A 20,893-nucleotide genomic window follows, 5' to 3' on the forward strand; every position below is an offset into this window, starting at 1 on the left:
TTGCGAGTTCGCAAATACGCAAATTCGCAAACGCCAGATTCGCAAATTTCGCCCATGCTTAGATTGTAGCTATAGTCAAAAACGGAAATTAGGTGGTACAACAGTGCTTGTCAAGATACCCTTTACCATTTTGGTAGGGTGAAGAGATTAGAATGTTCCTTGCTGGGACTGTTGGTATGGAGAACTCCAACTGTCAATGGTGTGCAAGTGCCTCAAGCAGCTGTTTGCAACCTAGTACATCAATCATGCGACAGTCTATTTTCAGTGAAAGAATAATGTTACATTCAGGTTCTCAGAATGAGCTACTTCACAACTCACAGGAAGTCCTCTGTTTGTCAAGTGTACAAGTGGTTGGGCAAGACTCTGGAAGTGAAGTGGCATATATATATGGTGCCTGTCACACCTGTATCTTGATAATGGCACAGGGAGGATTAGGAGCCCTGAGTCACTGGGAAAATATCAGAAATAAAAGAGCCTGCAGGGTTCCCCACCCTAGTGCCAGATGTATTAGGAGACTGAACATCACTACCACAGAGAATATCCTTAAATAGACATGAACTAAGCAGGGCCAAGGATTTAGCAGAAAATTGAAAGAGAAACCACCATGTGGTCTGGTTCATTCATGTGGAATGAACCAAGGCAAAAATGATTTTAGGCCAAACCAAATGGTGAAATTATGTACAGCACCAGCAGACATGATTTATTGTCCCCAATGAAGCAAAGACGAAGATTAGTTTAATTGGAATGGATTTTTGATTTAGGAGGATGAACACCCTTCTCAAGCAACAACCACGATACCTTTCAAAGTGAATCACAAAAGTCCCTATAGTAAGCTGTGCTTAACCCTCTGGTAGCTCGGCAGAAAAGCAATCAGGCTTAACTTTGAGGCACTGTGTTAAATATGTATGCAGCACACAAACAGTAATAAAGTCAAAATGTAGTGCAAGAAAGATCCCACACCAATTTAGACAAAGGGAGTAGATTGTAATAAATAAAATGACACCAGAATGAATTAGATCCAAACAGTATAACTAGAGTTATGAATTTTTAAAGTTTTAATTGAGAAACAGTGCTTAATAGATCAAAGATCCAACTGCAGGTATCTGGTCATGTGAGACCAGCGCAAAGGCATAAGTTAAGGCCGACAGGGATGAGGCGCTGTTCAGTTGTACAAGGTAGATTGGGCCCGGTCTTGGCTTACATTCGGACTTTAAAGAAATTTAGAGGAAATGTTCCTGAGAAGATACAGTTCAGCAGGCCAAAGCAGTCAGTGGTGTTCCAGGAGGAGTTGCTGTCAATGGGGTGCTGCTGAATGAAGTTGGGGTAAAGGTTTCCATGTTTGCACTTTGTTACTTATTTGGAAGTTGAAACTCCGTTTTGGGACAAATTTGCAGTCTGTAGCTGTTGAAGGCTCCATGAGGCCAGATACTATTGTGCAGATGTCCAACTGAACAGGATTTGCTTCTGCGGAGAAGATCATAGCTAGCTTGGGTGTATCGGTATGCAGGTAGCTCTTTGTCTCCAGTTGGTTCTCAGTCAACGTTTTGGTAAAAAAGCTCCAAGTTTCAGGATTTGTCTGGAGGAGCACCTTTAGCATCACTTTCAGGGATCCAGAACTGGTTGGGCACCACTAAAGGGGTCAGAACTCACTCCAGGCAGAGGCCAGGTGCAGGGTTCAAGGTCTCTAGAGCTTGTTATGTTCCTGAAGCTCACACAGGAGGATAACAAACTAGCCCTTGGAGTCACTCGGGTAGTCCTGGTTTCAAGCATTAGGGCAGTCGACTGAGGGTATATGGCAAGCTTCAAGCAGGTCAGTCTACTGGTAGCAGTAGGGCAGTCCTCTGAGGTAAAAAGCAGGCCTCAAGCAGCAGGGCAGTCATGGCACCCACTTATATAGCAGATCACCAGCCGCAATTACACGGGCAGCTACACAAAGAGACCGTTTTTTTTTTCCTTTTCCTTTGTTACTCTTGTATCCTAGCTGAGTTTTTTTTTCCTGCACCCGGCTCATGCCACTCCGATTATTGTTATTTAGGAATGTCAGTGCTGGATTGACTTGTCATGCAAATGTCAATGGCGTTTTCTTGTTAAAATCAATAAAAATAATCTACAAACAAAAAAGCAGCGGGCAGTCCTCCGAAATACAAGGCAATACTTATGGGGGTCCTCTGCAGGTCCAGGATTGTAGAGAAGGGTTGGTCTGAAGGTCCAATATTAAGACCTGAGGCCAGACTTTGAAGGAGGGGGACTTCCTAGCTACTCCCACATCTGACTCTGGAAATGTTTCTTCCTTCCCCTGCCCAGGCTCCAAATAGTCTAGGGTGATAAAAACATGTCAAGTTCCTTTTGTGAGTGTGCTGTAAGCAGGACTTTGAAATGTAGGTGGAACAGGGAACAGCTCTGCCCCTTCCATCCTAGCAGAATGGTCCATTTTGCCAACACCCAGTGCCCCTTTGTCTCACTGTCTGGGAGGAACACACAAAGGTCAACTGTCAAGCTATTCACAGTTATCAGACCCAAGACAGAGACATTAGGCACCAAATAGTTATGACGAGAAAATGCCCACTTTCTAAAAGTGGCATTTTCAGATTTTTTGCTTAAAATCGCACTTTGCTATCAATGAGGATCATAATGTTCCTATCTGCTCTCAAACATAAGTTATCACTTGTTTAATGTAATAAGGTAACCCAATTTTATCCTATGGAAGAGATAGGCCTTTTAACAGTGAACAACGACTTAAGGAGGTTTGTCAAAATCATAACAGATAACACTTAAAAACTCATTCTCTAATCTACAGGCATCTCTCAGGGAATGGCCTGAGCTCTGTAGCTTGGCCTTCAACTCAGAAATGGAGGGGAGTGGCCAAAGTGATACAGACATCAGCGGGACGGGCTCAGACATAGGGGATGTCCGGGTAGGGGAGGACTCAGAAGGTTAAGTGCAATGATTGCTCCCCCCATTGTTTATAGTGAATTTTGATGACTCCCAAAATGTATTTCTCATTGTCAAGTACACCACAGCCTTGATTTGGCACAATGCCCCAATCAAGATCGGGGTTACGCATGAAATACCAATGATCTATTGTATGCTGCAATGTTGATAGTTTTTTTAACAATTAAAAATTGAAAATAAAGTAAAAAACATGCATGTCCTACTTTTCAAATACCATGCACCCAATCATGTGGGCTGTTAGGGGGAGCCAAAGAGCTGGGCAACAAGATGGCCGCCACCTAGCGAATCTCCGCTGGCTGAAGAATAAATCCATCCCATCAAACATCCACAGCGCGGGAACAATACTCCCTTCAAAGCCAGCTGGCACCAGCTGCAGAGGATTGTGTGAGACTTCTGAGCTCCTGATTCTCCTCATTGGAGGCCCCTGTGTGGTGCTTTGCAGCTGTGTCTCCTGGTGTTGAGATTGGCACCACCGGCTGAAGCTGCATGCTGTGCCTTGGAGGCCGATTGGGGCCATACTTGGTGGAGGGCATCGTCCGCGGTCTACTTTGCAGGGCCCCCAGGACACTGGCTGAGGGGTGCCCCCAGTGCATCTATCCCCGAGGACTGGTCTTTAAAAAGAAATGCAGGTGTGAGGACTGTTAGGAGGTGGCTGTGCCTGAGCAGCCTCTCTGTGGCAGCCACAGCCCTGTAACCTGGACAGGCGGGACTGCCGGCGCTGCACAGGTGGGAGCAGTGGCCTGCACCAGTATATGAGAGGCTTGAGGATCAGGCTCCTTCTTACCCCCCTGTTTTCCCATAGAAATGGGTGAAGCATTGGACTGGCTGCCCATATAGCAACACATGGAGCCTGCCTCCGACGACGAACCTCGCAGTGCTTCTTGCCCTGAGTCTGCTCGTGCCCCCGGCTCCTCTACCTGAGGCACTGGGTTGAGGCGGGAATCAAGGGAGTGCAGGCAGCTGATACCTGTTGGGAAGTGATAAGTCAGCCTATGTGTGCTCGCAACATGACTCTTTCCACCTGGTGGGCTGACTCTGGCGCCCTATATAGGCGAGGATTATGAAGCACCGCACTCTGGCTGTTTTACCCACCCTTGCCACATAAGCATCGGCTAGAGTCTGCTTGTGGCCCCCAGGCCCTGTGAGGACCCTTACACTGGAGTGAGGCGGGACTCGATTAACAGCAGCAGATGAAGATCGCCCACTATGGGTAAGCAGGACCCTAGCAATACAAGCTGCCATTTGAGGGCAAACAACAAACACTCATGATGGATCTGGGCCAGAGCACCTGCGCCACTACTGAGACCCTCTTTGGGCGAACACTCTGGACCAAGACAACAGTAGTTGTACAGATGCTGGTTGATGTCAAAAGCTGCCTTCACACCATTGACTGCAAATTAGATATTTTGATCAGCAGAATGGGCTGCATAAACGAAAGAGTGGACAAGCATGATGAACACTTTGATAATCTGGAAACTCGTACCTCTCATATGCACCTTCAATGTATGGAGAACGTACTGAGTCCACAGCTATAGACAAGATGGAAACATACATTTAAAACATGGTACGCTCCCTGTGTGGCTATTCCCTCTTGCCGGTCTTCATTTATGAGTAAGCCTACCGTGTGCTGGGCCCGTGCCCCCCTCTTGGTGCGCAGATGCAACCCAATGTGGCCAGACTTCTTAATTACAGAGATGGGTACACTATCCTACAGCTCACCAGGGATCACCCATCATTCCAGTATAAAGGCAACACCGTTGCCATATAACCTGACTTCACTATTGTGGTCCAGGCTGCCTGCCAAGAGTTTTTTCCAGTGAAACATTTACTCCAAAATCTGAGGTTGCATACTCACTTCTCCACCCGGCTAAACTGCTAATTCAACTGAAAAGAAAACAACACTTCTTCACGGATGCCATGGCTGACATGGAGTTTCTGCAAAGCCTGGTCATCGCCAACACGGCTTATTCAACTGATCCTGCGAATAATGAAGATGGCCACCTCAGTGACAATGACTAGAGATCTATCATCTGGTTTTCCTGTGCCATGCTGTTCCACTGCTGTGGGGCACATTGTAGCTTGCCTGGCCTGTATCTACACTTTGTAGTAGTGATGACTTCATTGCTCCACAGCTGAGGGTGACGGTTCCGTTCTTGGGTCATGGCCTCTGCTCACCCTTCCTGTGGGCTACATGCACCGACTCCTTCTGGGGTTCTTCTCTGCTCCCTTCAGCTACCCATACTATCACTGATTGGGGCGTCTGGCTGGTCCTCTGCTGTCCCGTTGGATGACTCCTAATATGTTGAGGTATTCTTTGGGAATGGGCTTGGGTGAAGGGTGGGATGGATCATTTTAACCAGTTGGGAGGGTAAAAGTGGATGGGTCTTCGGTTATTGTACTTTCTTTGTGTTCTTCTGCATACCTTACCTTGCATGATGGCGCTGCCCCTTTCCTAACAGCTCTGCACTAGAGATGATCATCTCCTTTGCTACAAATGTGACTCTACATGCACCCAGAGATCACCATGACATCCATTAACTGCTTGGCCTTTAATATCTGGGGCCTCAACAACCAGCGTTAGGCACGATTAGTACATCCGCACCTCAATAGATACCCCAAAGACATATGTTTTCTCCAGGAATTACATCTGACCTCAGACACCGCCTCTTGTCTTCGAGCTGGCTGGTTCTCTAAGTCACTTGCCTCACAGTGTTCTAATTACACCTCTTGCACAGCAATTCTCCTACGCAGGGGACTACACTGGCACACACAATATACTCTCCACAGCCCAGAAGGCAGGATTGTTCTTATCCAGGGCACCCTCCACAACTTCTGAGTAATACTGGCCACCATATATGGCCACAACATAGATAGCCTAGAATTCTTCGGAGAGATCTGGCACTTACTATCCACACTGGGGCCTGGCACAATTATTTGGGGAGGTGATTTCTATGTCATCTAAGATCACACTGTAAATCGCTCCTGTGACAATAGAAGACCCGTCCGGGCGATGTGACTCGAATGCACAACATTATCAGAGACAATAGTCAGCATGACGTTTGGAGCCTGCGACATGCCCATAGCACTGAAGGCACCTGCATCACCTCCACACACAACACATGTTCTCACATAGACTATTGGCTCCTCACAAGTGTTGCCCTTGCCTGGACTATAAATCTCACCCATCTCCCCCGAACCCTCTTGGACCATGCTCCTGCAGGAACTCACTATCCCCAGCGCCCCCATTAGGTCCTTCAACTAGAAGATAGCCTTCAACACATTATGTGATGCAGTGTTTCAGGATGATCTTCACAAGGCCATCCTAGATTTCTTTGCCCACAACCCGGGGTCATCTGACTTCCCCTCAACGCTCCGGGAGGAGTTCAAGGTCATTTTCCAGGGCATTTGCATAACAAAACAATCTGCATCCTCAAGGTAATCCGTGCCCAACTCAGAAAGATAGAAGCAGAGATTTGCGTGCTAGAATTGGAATTCTACACCACATATAATCCATTGACCCTTGCATCCCTCAGGTTAAAACTGCGAATATGGAGGAAGCATCTCAGAGACCCACTATCTCAATAGGGAGGAGGTGATGCTGTAGGGTCTTCTTTATAAATCCTAAACCAACTCATACATCCCAGAACTCTTGGGTGACCAGCAGGTACTGCACACCAGGTCAGATGAGATAGCGCAAGTCATTATGTTTTACTATTCTAACATGTATTCTGCCACTATGGCCCCTGAATCAAAGACAACAGATGCATACCTGGTCAAGCTCCAACTCTAGTGGCTCGACAATGCACACCATTTGTACTTGGATGTCCCCTTTACGACAGAGGAAATAGTGCTGCTCATTGGGAGCATGCCAGGTAAGCATGGGCGAATTTTGCGAATCTTGCGTTCGCGAATTTTACGGATTTGCGAACTCGCAATCCGCAAAATCCGCGAATTCTCGCAAATTTGCGGATTTTTTTTGTGTTTGCGCGGGTTTCTGCCAGTTCGCGAGGGTTTTGTACACTTTCGCAAATTGCGAACTTACCTGTCGGGTCGCAACTTTCGCGAACTTGTTGTTTCTACGTGTCCAGCCTGTTTGGGACACTCTTCTTCATCACTGCCACTCTCTGTCACCACTGCCACTCTCTGACTACTCATGCCACCCTCTGGCCCACCCATGCCCCCCTCTGTTTCATCACAGCACCCTCTGGTTGTCCAGTCAGTGTACATTATTGTGGCAACGCAAGCACACCTTCCCTGCCTCAAGTGACCTGAATTAATTTGGGGCTGATTAATGTGTCACAAAATTTTTTTTAGCTGGCACCTGCTTCCTTAGTGCTTCCTGATTAGTGATCTTTTGCACTTGCTAAGTGCTTTCATTGTTGCAAAATTAGTTACAACACCTGCCCTGCCCCAACTGACAATAATGAATTAGGGGCTGATTAATGGATTTGAACTTCCAGCCTGGCTCCTGCTTGTCTCCCTTAGCTGTAATTCAGGACCTTTGTGGCATATGTGTAACTATTCTGAGGTTCAGAGCAGGGTCACATAATAGTTGCAACTGGCAACTGAACTCTGGAGGGGCCCCTCAGGAAGCACTACAGGAAATGGCTACTAATGATGAGCCTGAACTTTTGAACCTGGTAAGTAGTTTCAGTTTTGCTAAGATCGTATTTCTGCAATTTTGCACTTATTCGCGGGCGCGAAGTTGTACTGGGAAGCCGCGAACTCACGCGAACAGTGCGAGCAGTGCGAGCAAAATCCGCTGCTCGCGGATTTGCGGATTTTGCGGGAGATTCGCGAATCTCGCGGATTGCGAATTTACAGAAAATCCGCAAAATCCGCGAGCGAAACGGATTTTCCGCCCATGCTTAATGCCAGGTGATGGGCACAGGGTCTAGCTTGACTTACCATGACCTTCTACAAAGAATACACTGTGCTAATTGCTCCTCACCTGTTAGCGGTGTATGACAACTCTCTGTCATCGGGCCAGCTTCTGCCCTCGTTGCATGAAGCATTCATCATAACTATCCTGAAACCTGGCAAGCCGGTGGATAGGTGCGACTCGTATCGGCTGCTGTTGATGATAAACAGTGATAAAAAAATAGGTACCAAACTAATAGCTAATCGCCTTCTGCTGTTCCTGCCTACTAATGTCTGGCCAGATCAATCTGGATTTGTGCCGGGTCCGTCAACTGCGCACAACCTCTGCATGCTATTCACACTCATCCACACCATAGACCATCAGCTTGAATCCCTTGCAGTGCTATAAAACACCATTAAGGTGTTTGACTCGCAGGAATGGCCATTCCTATTACACCTTCTTCCTCGCATTGGCTTCAGTAAGCGCTTCCTGCACTTGATCAGATCATTATATTCCTCATGGGGATGTCTCCGCCCGATTTACTGTCACTAAAGGCACTAAAATTCATTCTATGTGCTGAAGATACCCAATAAATGCCAGCTTTTAAAAGGGTGATATCAAAGAGCTGTCTAACTTGCACAACTGTTTAAATTCCAATTATCTTAGGCTAAAAGGTTCCGGAACCAACATTGGTAGCACCTCGAAACCTGGAAAGCCAGTTGCGGCTGCTTTCTGGCTTAGCATCCTAGGTTTCTCGCGATCGTTGATTCCTGTTGGAAAAGCACCTGGGTGCTAAAATCAACGTTGCACTCTCATAACGGGTGGCGATGGTGGTCAAGTCTTGCTCCAGTGTCTTATCTCTTCAAGCAGTCCCAAAAACATCACAATTGTAAATGCTTTTATTTCTTTTCATCTAGATTATTGTCACTCCATTTATTTAGTCAAATCAAGTCAAATGATTTATATAGCGCACTACATACCCAGAGGGTCTCAAGGCGCTTGAAGAAGGGTGGGGGAATTACTTGTCGAATATCCAAGTTTTAAGTTGCTTTCTGAATGCTAGGTGGTTCTGAGTGAGGCGAATGTGAGTGGGAAGTGAGTTCCAGGTTTTAGCTGCCAGGTAGGAGAAGGATCTACCTCCCATGGTGGTTTTGTTGATGCAAGGTACAGTAGCAAGGGCTTGGTTGGAGGATCGTAGCTGGCGGGAGGGGGTGTAGAAGGAGAGTCGTGTGTTAAGGTAATCGGGTCCAAGTTCGTAGAGTGCTTTGTGAGCGTGGTTTAGGAGGCGGAAAGTAATCCTTTTATTGACGGGGAGCCAGGGAAGGTTTTTCAGGTGACCAGAGATGTGGTCTTTACGCGGGATGTCTAGTATGAGTCTGGCTGAAGCGTTCTGAATGCGTTGGAGTTTTTTCTGGAGTTTTGCGGTGGTACCGGCGTATAGGGTGTTTCTGTAGTCCAGGCGGCTCGTGACCAGAGCGTGGGTGACAGTTTTTCTAGTTTCGTGGGGATCCAGCTAAATGTTTTTTTGAGCATGCGAAGAATATTGAAGCAGGATGATGAAACGGCGTTGACTTGTCTGTACATGGAGAGTGAAGAATCCAGGATGACGCCCAGGTTCCGTGCGTGGTCCGTCGGGATGGGTGCTTTTCCAAGGGCCTCTGGCCACCAAGAGTCATCCCAGGCGGAGGGGGAGGTACCTAGGATAAGGACTTCTGTTTTGTCTGAGTTCAGTTTTAGTCGGCTGTGCTTCATCCACTCGGCTACTTCTTTCATTCCTTCATGTAGGTTGGTTTTGGCCGTGTTCGGGTCTTTGGTGAGTGATAGGATCAGTTGAGTGTCATCAGTGTATGAGATGATGTTGAGGTTGTGTTGGCGTGCGATGACCGCGAGGGGGCTCATGTATACGTTGAAGAGGGTGGGGCTGAGTGAAGATCCTTGTGGCACGCCGCAGATGACTTCAGTGGCTTCAGACTTGAACGGTGGGAGGCGGACTCTTTGGGTTCTTCCGGTGAGGAACGAGGTGATCCAATCCAGTGCTTTTCCTTGGATTCCGATGTTTCTGAGGCGCTGTAATAGGGTGCTATGACAGACTGTGTCGAAGGCTGCGGAGAGGTCGAGGAGGATGAGGGCGACTGTGTCTCCATTGTCCAGTAGAGTTCGAATGTCGTCTGTGGCTGCGATGAGGGCGGTCTCAGTGCTGTGTTTGGCTCGGAAGCCGGACTGTGAGGAGTCGAGGGATTTGTTGGTTTCGAGGAATGCGGCGAGCTGGTTGTTGACAGCTTTCTCGATGACTTTGGCCGGGAATGGAAGGAGCGAGATGGGGCGGTAGTTTTTGAGTTCGGTGGGGTCAGCTGTGGGTTTTTTCAGAAGGGCGCTGAGTTCGGCATGTTTCCAGCTTTCCGGGAAGGTGGCGGAGTTGAAGGAGCAGTTGATGAAGTCTCGGAGGTGTGGTGCTATGATGGAGTCTGCTTTGTTGAAGATGTGGTGAGGGCATGGGTCTGTGGGGGATCCTGAGTGGATGGAGTTCATCAGGCGGATGGTGTCCTCAGTGGAGATTGGGTTCCAGTCATTAAGGATGTTCAAGGGGGGTGAAGGTCCTGCAGAGGGGTGGGTGGGTTGGTCTCCGGGTCGGTTGTCGAAGCTGTTGTGGATGTCTGCGATTTTGTTGTGGAAAAATGAAGCTAGGGAGTTGCAGAGGGCTTGAGAGGGGGTGATGTCGTTGGAGTTGGCTGAGGGGTTGGTAAACTCTTTGACGATGTTGAATAATTCCTTGCTGTTGTGGGCGTTGTTATCTAGTCGGTCTTTGAGTGCGGCTTTCTTGGCAGACCGGATTAGTTGGTGGTGTGTGCGGGTGGTGTTTTTGAAGGCGTCCCTGGTGCTGGTGTTTGGGTCTTTTTTCCAGGCCTCTTCGAGGGAGCGACAGAGTTTCTTAGATTTCTTAAGATCGTCGTTGAACCAGGAGGCGTTCTTGCTGCCTAGCTTGATTTGGCATTTTTTCAACGGTGCTAGGATGTCGGCGCTGTTGGATAGCCATTGGGTGAGGTTAATGGCTGCTTGGTCGGGGTTTGAGGAGTGGACAGGGGGGTTTTGAAGAAGCGATGAGGAGATCTGGTCGATGGTGATTTTGTTCCAGTTTCTTCGCAGAGTAGGTTGAGGATGGTTGTGAGTTGTGGTCTTATTGTAGCTAAAGTGAACGCAGCTGTGGTCCGTCCAATGTAGAGTTGTGGTGTGACTGAAGGAGACATGTTTGCTGGAGGTGAAGATAGGGTCGAGTATGTGACCTGCGATGTGGGTGGGGGTAGTGACAAGTTGTTTGAGTCCGAGGTTGGCGAGATTATCCAGAAGGGTGGTGGCGTTGCTGTCATTGCTCTTTTCCAGGTGAAAGTTGAGTTCTCCCAGTAGAATGTATTCCTCGGAGGGGAGGGCGTGTGGGGTGATAAAATCAGTGATGTCTTCAGTGAATTGTGCACGGGATCCTGGTGGTCGGTAGAGGAGGGTGCCTCTGAGTGTGGTCTTGGGATCGGTGTGGATCTGGAAGTGAAGGTGTTCGGCGCTGGTAAGGTTGATGTCTGAGCTGGCTGAGATGTGGACGGAGTTCTTATGGACGATAGCGATGCCTCCTCCTGTTTGGTCGGTGCGGTCCTTACGGATGATCTTGTAGCCTTCCGGGATGGCAATGGTGATGTCTGGGGCAGAAGAGGCGTTCATCCATGTTTCTGTTAGGAAGGCGACGTCCGGAGAGATGGTGTCTAGTAGATTCCAAAGGTCGATGGCGTGTCTGTGGACCGTGCGGGTGTTGAGCAGGATGCATTTTAGGTGGTTGGTGTCAGATCTCTGTTTGGTGTTAGTGGGTGAGGAGTTGGTCTTGGTGCCGTCATACTTGCAGGAGTTGCAGGAGAAGGGTCCATGGGTGTGTCTAGGAGCGGCTTGGACGCAGTTGGGGAGACGGCCGGGGTTTAGGGCTAAGAGGGTGGTGGCGTCGTATGTAATCTGGGTGGGGTAGGTGGTACAAGGGCCAGGGGGTCTGGCGCTGGGCGCGGTCCAGGCGCGGACGGGCGTAGACGGGCTTACCTTTGGCGCACCTTCGGCGCGCATGGGGCGCGACCGCTGCGCGTGAACGCTGCACGCAAGCGCATCTGTAATAAGTGGGAGGGGAGAGGGGCGAGGGAGGAGCAGCTGGGAGGCGGGTGCGTGGTGGAGGGGGCGGGCTCTGGGCAACAACAACAACAACAGCAATGGCGGCTGGGGCGGAAGCGCCGACCGGGTCGGGTGAAACCGACCAAATAAATACGCGGGGCAGCCACACAAATGCCAATGCAGGGAGCAAAAATAAACAGACAATGAAGCAATTAACAACAAACACGGGCACACGATCTCAAGGCAGCTAATGCAGGGGTATAAACAAACAGATAAATAATGCAGCAATTAACAACAAACACGGGCACATGATCTCGAGGCAGCTAATGCAGGGGTATAAACAAACAGATAAATAATGCAGCAATTAACAACAAACACGGGCACACGATCTCAAGGCAGGACAATACAGGTGAAAAATACACAAATAATGCAGCGAATGACAATTTCTGTGGTTAGCAGCGGATCTGCGCAAACGATACCCAGCTTGAGGCAGGAGAGAGGAGGGGCAGGAGGGAGCGACCGTAACTGACGAAGTCAGGACGGTCTGCACTACTCAGCAAGAAATTACACCTGGTTCAAACTTTTGCAGCTAGGTTAGATAGTGGTGTTCATGGCAGTTTTCATGTATCTTCACTTCTGGTCCAATTACATTGGTTGTCAGTGAAGGAGAGAGCTATGTTTAAGTCACTCTATCTGGACCACAAGGTGATTTATTTCCCTAGTATCTATCCCTTTACGTCTTCTTTTAAGTCATATTCTCCTTTCCATACCTAGAGATCAGCTTCTCATTAGGATTTGATGATCACCAATTTTGGACAAAATACAGTAGCTGGTCGCACCTTTTTGGTCATAGACATCCAAAAACTGAACTTGTTCCCTCCCTCATTCAAGTAAGAATCAGACCTTCTGAGATTATGCAGAGAATTAAGACCTGGCTCTTTCCTGCATTTATGGTTGCCAACCAATAGCTGCAGCATCAACCTGTGTATGATCTGATCTGAAACAAATAAATGTAACCATGAAATAAATATCACTCTATTTGTTCCAATCGCTAACCATAATCTCTATTTTTTTAACATCCAATTCTTCTTTGTCGCACTACTTCCTTAATGAAGACACCCTATGGGAAGGCAACTCTTTGTGCGGTTACATCAGTTGATAAAACAAGAATTGCAGGACAATCTGATTGTTTCCTTTCACTTGTTATGGAAGTGGGTTTGTTTTTACCTTTTCCACTCTCTATTTACTCTCAGTTCACTCTTGGTATCTATTCTTTTTTGTATTTAGTAATCCAAAGCAAATATTTAATCTCTTCTCATTCATCAATAGAACTAATTCTCCCACAAGAATTTTAGTCCGTAATATTTAATCTTTTCGTGTTATGTTGGCTATCTCACGCCATGTCATGAAAGACATGACTTCTGTTCCTCGATTTTGACCAACAAATCTTTGCTATCAGTTTTACTTTAAATAATTAAATGGAAGAAAATGAAGACTACAGCACCCAGAATGCATTAGGCTATCACACGAAAGTCCATGACTGTAAGCAAAGTCTGTGATGACATGAAGTGAGATCGACACATACATTTTCAGTTTATCACCAATTTCTTTTATTAATATGGTGTCACTTTGTTTCACTCTGGGTCTGATTTAATTATCGGTAAAAGGTATGTTTTCTGCGAGGGTAACGGACTAAGGGCCAGATGTAGCAAAATCAGAAATACCGACTCTTAATTACCGAATTTTACCGATTCGGTAATTAAGAGTAGGTATTTCACATGTTGGTACTAATTTGGTAAATATGACCGAATCGGTAAAAATCTGTATTTACCGATTCGGTAAATACCGAATCGGTATTTGCTATTGAATCCTATGGGCCTTGAAGCCCATAGGATTCAATATCAAATACCGATTCGGTATTTACCGAATCGGTAAATACCGAATTTTCCAAGGGTGCAGGGGGTGTCACTTTGACACCCTCTGGCACCCCTGTTTTAGGCTTGTGTGCCATGTGGCACACATACATGTGGCACATAAACATGCCCTAAGGGCATGTATGTGTGCCACATGGCACAGATGTGCATGTACACCTGAATCGGTTAAAATTGGCACCTACATACCAAACATGCATTTTCGGTAATTTTACCGGCCGGTATATTTACCGATTCGGTAAAATATACAGAATCAGTAATTTTACCGATTCTGTAATTTTACTGAATCGGTAAAATTACCGATTCAGTAAAATTACCGGAAATGCATGTTTTTTTCCCCCCTACATCTCCATGGCCATTTACCGGTCGGTAACGGCCGAATTCGGCCGTTACCGGCCGGTAAATGGCCAAAATCTCCCACCTACATCTGGCCCTAAATTACTTTGTCACCCTGCCGGAGATGCCACCTCTTGATTTATAAATGACTGCCAAGCTGGCAGTCATTTATAAAGCATTGGCAAAAACCGCTGTCGTGGCAGTTCCTGGCAATGCTTTTTGCAGTTTGCTGCAAGGCTCCATCAACATAACAGAGCCTTGCAGCAAACTGGATTCATTCTTTTCTATTTAAAAAAAAAAGGAAATCCTGCAGCGGGATTTTCTTTTTGAGATGAAAAAACACCATGGCGAGGGGGGGGGGGTATTTTTGTTTTTTACTGTCCCTTACCGTTAGGGTTAGCCTGGCGGTGACGGACTATAAAAAAACAGCTACATGTCCACCCATCCTAATTGGGTGGCTGCACAACCAAGTCAGGACCCACGGGACAAGTTGGAACATGGAAAAAACACAACAAACTGGTTTCATAAACTACTGCACAACATTCTCAAGACATCCAACTGACCAGCACTACGCAGTTCCCTGAAGCCATCAACTGTGCCTGATTGGCAGAGTACAGTACCGAAAAAAGATTAGTGGCATACAAGTAAAGTAATGCAGGCAGATTCCAACAGCAAGCGAAAAAACTCATCAAGCCTTGTCAGAACTTCCAAACGCCGGATTGAGAGCCAGACACCCCCGCATCAGACAACTAATAAGTGAGTAAAGTCAAACCCTAAGGAATGCAGCGCACAGCCGCGCATAAGACGCACTTCAGAAACCCTTCAGAAAGAAAGAAGATGGGAAAAGCAGAAACAGCTATTTCAGAGCAGATAGAGGAGGTGTAAAAGTAGGTTACTCCTCAAAATGACTGGGAACAATAATGGTAGTAAACAGAACCTGAAGTAGAGTCCAGACCAATTCTACCAAGGGCCTGAGTGCCAGCCTGGCAGACCAGAAAGTTGATAGTGGGCCCAGGAACTCAATGGTGAGTTTAAATAGCTTAAAAGTATTCCCCGGGAAGGTCAGGAAACAGACACAACTCTGGTTGACAACTAGTATAGCAGTGGAATACATCGAAAAGTTAAAGCAAATCCAGCAGGCTATCCCTGTAGAGGATCTTCAATGTAGAAATGGAATTACCTGGTTTGAATACAGCATAGGTAAGCTGGTGTACACCTTAAAGAAAAAGCTTAAGTCAAGAAAGTCAGGGCTTGGGCGCCATAGTGCTAATAAAAATAGGAAGACTTGGTTTGACGATGAATGCCGGGTAGCTAAGGCACAGATTAGACAGAAGGAGAGAAGATTGAGGGTTAGGTTTAACGTGGAACTATATCAGTTGCTCCAGTCATTAAGGCTAAAATATAAAACACTAATTCAGAACAAGAAAAGATCTTATAAAGATAAGTGTTGAGCAAATATGCTGGAGGTAATTGAAACTAGAGACGTCAAAGGATTTTGGAAATTAGTACAAGAAAGTGTGGGTAGGAAAGTAGGCTCCCTAAACTGTATGGTCCCTGAAGATGACTGGGTGGGCTACTTGGGAGAAATCTATGGGAAAGGGCCAATATTAGAACAGCCAAGGATCCCAGCTTGGCCACAGGTGAGGGATGACATAAAACAATATTTTGCCTCAAGTTATATAAAGAAAACCATAGCAAGCCTGAATCTTACCCGAGATGCAGGCCAAGATAACCTTCCGGCAGTGATAATAAAAACTAGACCAGAATAGTGGGCTGAGTTTTTTGCAAAGATGTTCCAAGTGATCTTGGAAACGGGAATTGTACCAGAAAGCTGGTAGGGTGCAATTATAAGACCTATACATAAGAAGGGTGACCACAAAATACCGAAGAACTATAGGCTAATAAATCTCCTAGATATAGGGGAAAAAAATCTTCGCAAAAGCCATACTGGGTTTACTAAAAGACTGGGCGGAGGAAAATCAGATTATACCCCTGGAACAGGGGGGGGGGGGGGGGTTAAAGCAGGCCACTCCACAATTGACCATTGCTTTGCTCTCTGGGCCATAGCGTGGAAGTCAACGGAAATGCGGGGAAGCTTATTTTTTTGTTTTGTAGACTTCCGCGCAGCTTTCGATCTGGTGGACCGGGAGCTGTTGTGGGAGGCCCTAACTAGTTATGGTATTCCAAAAGATTTGCTAAGACTGATTCAAATGCACCATACTAAGAACTGGGCCCAGATAACTTTATATATAGATGGGAGTTTATCTGGGAGAATTGAGATTGGAAATGGGCTGTGGCAGGGATGTGTCTTGGCCCCTCTGCTGTTTTCATGTTCTTAGCAGATTTGCCGTTGACCTTGGGGAACGTCAGTGGGGCAAGCCCGAAACAAGATGGTAAGCATATTGCATGTTTGCTCTATGCCGACGATCTGGTGATTATGGATCAGACTGAAGTTGACTTGCAAAGGAAATTGAATATATTTAAAGATTACTGGGGCATATTACCAACAACTAGCGATAATTATAGCTATGTTGGTTTAGCGGCGGAGGAGTGTGGCACTGGTTAGAGGCGGCAGACCCGAGAGCAGAGGACGGCCCGGGACCAGGGTTCGATTCCCGGCGCGGCAGGTTTCTGGACCAGGGTCAGCGGACTCGATAATTCTCTCGCCTCGGTGCCCACTCTGATCAGCGATCACACTCGGCAACTCTGGGCATTAGCTTGCCTCATCTTCACTAACGGCCCCACCAGACCGCCGGGGATGCCTGGTCTCACCCTGGAGATACCCATTAAGGGACCATCTCTCAGGGAAGCCAGGAAGGGTTTCGCAGCGGTCGAAGCGCCTTGGGACCCTACGGGTAAGTAGTGCGCTATATAAATGCCTATACATTTACATTTACATTTACATTTACTGATTAGAGCAGCAGACCCTGATGCAGAGGTCTGGCCCGGGACCAGGGTTCAAATCCCGACGCGGCAGGGTCCTGAGCCCAAAAATGTCCACGGACTCGATAATTCTCGCCTCGGTGCCTATTCTAATCATGGGGTCCTACGCTGCAACTCTGGGCAATAGCTTGCTTAATCTCCACTACGGCGGTACACCAGCTGCGGGATGCCTGGCCTTCACCTTGGGGATGCCCAGTAGGGATTATCTCACAGGGAAAAAGCCAGGACGGGTTCCCAAGGCAAGCGCCTTGATGCCTTCGGGTGATACAAGCGCTATATAAGTCGCAATACATACATACATACATACAGCGGCGATATTTTTATTGACGAGCTGCCGCAATTTTTATCGCTTAGGAACCTTGCTATTATCAAGGTTTATCTCCTAAGCGATAAAAATCGGCCGAAATGCATGAATATCGCTGAAAAGTCCGCGATATTCATGCATTACCGAGCTAATGCTCTTAGCCATGTTATCCACCTACCATTGGATAACATGGCTAAGAACTGATCAGGGCAGGTGTTAGCTTTTGGAGATATTCGCGCTTAGCGCGAATATCTCCAAAAGTTGGTAATAGGAGATAGCAATGTTAGCGACTGTTTCCAGTCGCTAACATCTTGGCACGCCCACTTTGCATGTCATTAGTGATAAATATCACTGACATGCAAAGCGGGGCCCAAGATGGTCGCTATCTCCTACTAGCTGTTGCTAACTGGTGTTAGCGACAGCTAGGTAATAGGGAGATAATTTTATCTCCGCTTTCTTGGCTTTTAAAGCCAAAAAAGCGGAGATAATCCCCCTTGATAATATGCCCCACTGTTCCAAGAAAAAACTTGTGATAAATATGGACAAGACTAAAACTTTGAGCTTTGGCCAGAGGAAAGTCGGGTTCACATGGTAGTTGGGGACAGAGAAAGTGGAATCGGTCACTGAATATAGATACCTGGGGTTATGGTATAAAAAAAGTATGAAATGGAACACCCACCTAGAGGCGTCAAAATTAAGAACCTCAGCATCGATTACCTGCTTGAAACTGTTTAACAAAGCCTATGGCGCTATGTCAGATAGACCAGTGCTAAAAGCTTATTCGGCTATGGTACCCCCGCAATTTTTATATGGCGCAGAACTGTTATACTTGAGCGGTAAAGATGTCTGGGATGTCGAGGAAGGCAAAAACCTAAAAAATCTATTCACACTTCCTATGTCAGCAATGGTCCAGTCTGTAAGACTGCAACTAGGACTGACTTCATGGGGCATTCTAGTAGGTAGGGCCCATGGCCCTACTCCGTTTCTGGCAACGCCTAGGAGTAGGCGAGAACACCAAAATATCACAATGGTGAAAAATGAAATACAGAATAGCGAATTAAAATGGGAAAGAGAGACCAGGGCGATTATGATGAAGCTATGTCGTATGATGGAGGTTAATTTGTGCCCCACGACCTTTAAGATTAGTATTGATAAGAAGGTACTTAGGACTTTGGGGAAGGAATATCTCATGCACAGGACCAAAATGATCTTGCAAATAAAACCTCAGTGCACTTTATGACTGTTGCATGGAAGAATGAACAATGCTTTCCCCACATTGATAGGCTACCAGATTGCCGATTACGAAGTGAGGTCTTAAGGGTAAGAATCGGGGTGAACCCGTGTTATATAAATAATGTGGTAAATGTACAATGATTGATAAGACGGGAAGATGCACTTGTACTTGGGCACCGCATGTGACTTGCTACATATTCTAATAGACTGTCAGAAGTTTCTTGAGTTACGAATTATGTTTTTAAAACCGATATTTAAGAAATATGAGATTAGAACTAGGGTTCAGGCTGTAACCTTGATGACTGAAATGATCCATGTAGACATTACCGTTGCTACTGGGAAATTTATGCAAAGCGTGAAGGGACTTCTTTTTACCTTTTTTAATGAGTTTTAGCAAATTGTTTAAAACCCCTAAATTGGGTAATGGAGGGTTTTTATAACTGAATGTTGTTTTAAGAGGTGTTTTAGCGTGTTTAATGAAGTGTATTTTTAGATGTATTTTTAACCATATATGTATCGTTTGGGGACCAACGGTCCAAATAAACGTGAATTGATTGATTGACACAGCTCTGAAAAGAAGACAAAGTCACTGTACTGGGACACAAATTGGTATTGGCTTGATGCATAAAACTTTACTGGCATTTCTATAGAGCACACAGTTACTGTGAGTGCTTCCCTGGAGCCATTATTTATTTGAAGTTTTATTGTTTTGAGTTTTTGAAGTGCACTGCATTTAACCCTTTGATTACTTCAGACCGCAAGACAAGGAATACAATACAATTTCATCAAAAGAAACAATCAGCAGTGGCGTAACCTAAAATGGCGTGGCCCCCTGCGGAATGTGAATAGGGGCCCATTAAGTGTTTCATGTCTCACAGGTATTCATTGGCCTGGAGCGGAATGCATCCCATCTGAAGAGTTTGGGGAGCTGTGGAGGTTTGGGGGTTTCTCTGCACTGCAGGGGCTGCAGGGGCCTGTGTTACACCCTGAACCAATCAGATTTAATAGATGAACATAGGTAATATTCTGCAGTCACTGCTCCTGGTAGTTTGGTGGCTCCATTAAAACTAGAGTCTGAATAGTTCAGTTTTCATGATTTTTCTGAAGCATATGTGGTGGGATTTAAATCTCAAGGGAAGAGAGATTCAAGGGCATTACACAGTCTAGGTTCCTGCACACATAGGGATTTCCTTCCTTGGTACATCTGCTTGGATGAAAATTAATTAATCAAGTTAGCAGCTGATGAATGGAGGTTTCTAGCTTGGGTATAGTGCATAGTTATGTTCTGCAGGTACTTTGGACTGTGCAGAAATAATGATGTACAGTGGTACTGATGTCATCTGCCTTAAAAGGATGCAAAGCTACATCAAACCCACTATATATGAAGTCATTGACCATTTGGTCAAAGACAAATCCTTGCAATAGATGACTAACTCCACTGAGCCACTATCCCCCACACGGAGGAACAGAAACTGGATGAAGGCCAAAGCCAGGCATAAAGCAAAATAGCCAAAGGAACTGGCTGGACACCCACACCTGACACAGGACCATGGATGAAGAGAAGAGATGACTACCCGGGGTCACAGCTTCTAAAGTCTGACTCCATGGAAGAAGGCTAGAATTCATAGAGAAGAACAATCTCAGAAAGGACAAAGAGAAAAAGAAAAACAGAGAAGAATTCCCCAGAACATTGTTGGGACCCCTCTCTCTGATCTTCTAAATCAACAAACGAGAGTGGAGAGACACCACCGGCCTAATGCTTATAGAATCAATTATGGCCAGATGGATACCCACCCCCCTTATGAACCATGCCTGATCCAGCTCAAAAGCGCACAGGAAAAAGTATGTTCTGCAAGGAAGGGCAAAAGGCCCACCGAACAAACCCTGAGATGGCCTAATACTGCCGAGACAATGGCAGACTACTCTGACACAGAACCAACACCCTGTGGAGGCAGCCGGAAGCCCAAAGAAACTTGACATGCAAGCCATAGGCAAAGGTGCTTTGAAGAAAAGAGAACCTACCAAATACACGACAAGGCATGCAGTCCACCTAAGAGAAACACAATAGTGCCAACCAAAATCTGAACTGCAACACTCACTGGCATTTAAACAATAAACTGTATACTGTACTCTGAAATTGGGGCATACCACCGACAGGAAAACGACCTACCCAGCTCACTTCAGTCAAAAGAGGTT

At 46.4% G+C, this 20,893-nt stretch overlaps 1 protein-coding gene across 1 annotated transcript in view; it reads right to left on the bottom strand.

Moving 5' to 3' along the window:
* LOC147747165 (cytosolic carboxypeptidase 6-like) overlaps window positions 1-20,893 on the bottom strand; it is a 2,097,334-nt gene that overhangs the window by 1,548,355 nt on the left and 528,086 nt on the right. The gene's annotated exons all lie outside the window — the stretch shown is intronic.

The sequence above is a fragment of the Lissotriton vulgaris genome, chromosome 1_1, assembly GCF_964263255.1.
Source record: "Lissotriton vulgaris chromosome 1_1, aLisVul1.2, whole genome shotgun sequence".
In the NCBI taxonomy this organism is placed as follows: Eukaryota; Metazoa; Chordata; class Amphibia; order Caudata; family Salamandridae; genus Lissotriton; species Lissotriton vulgaris.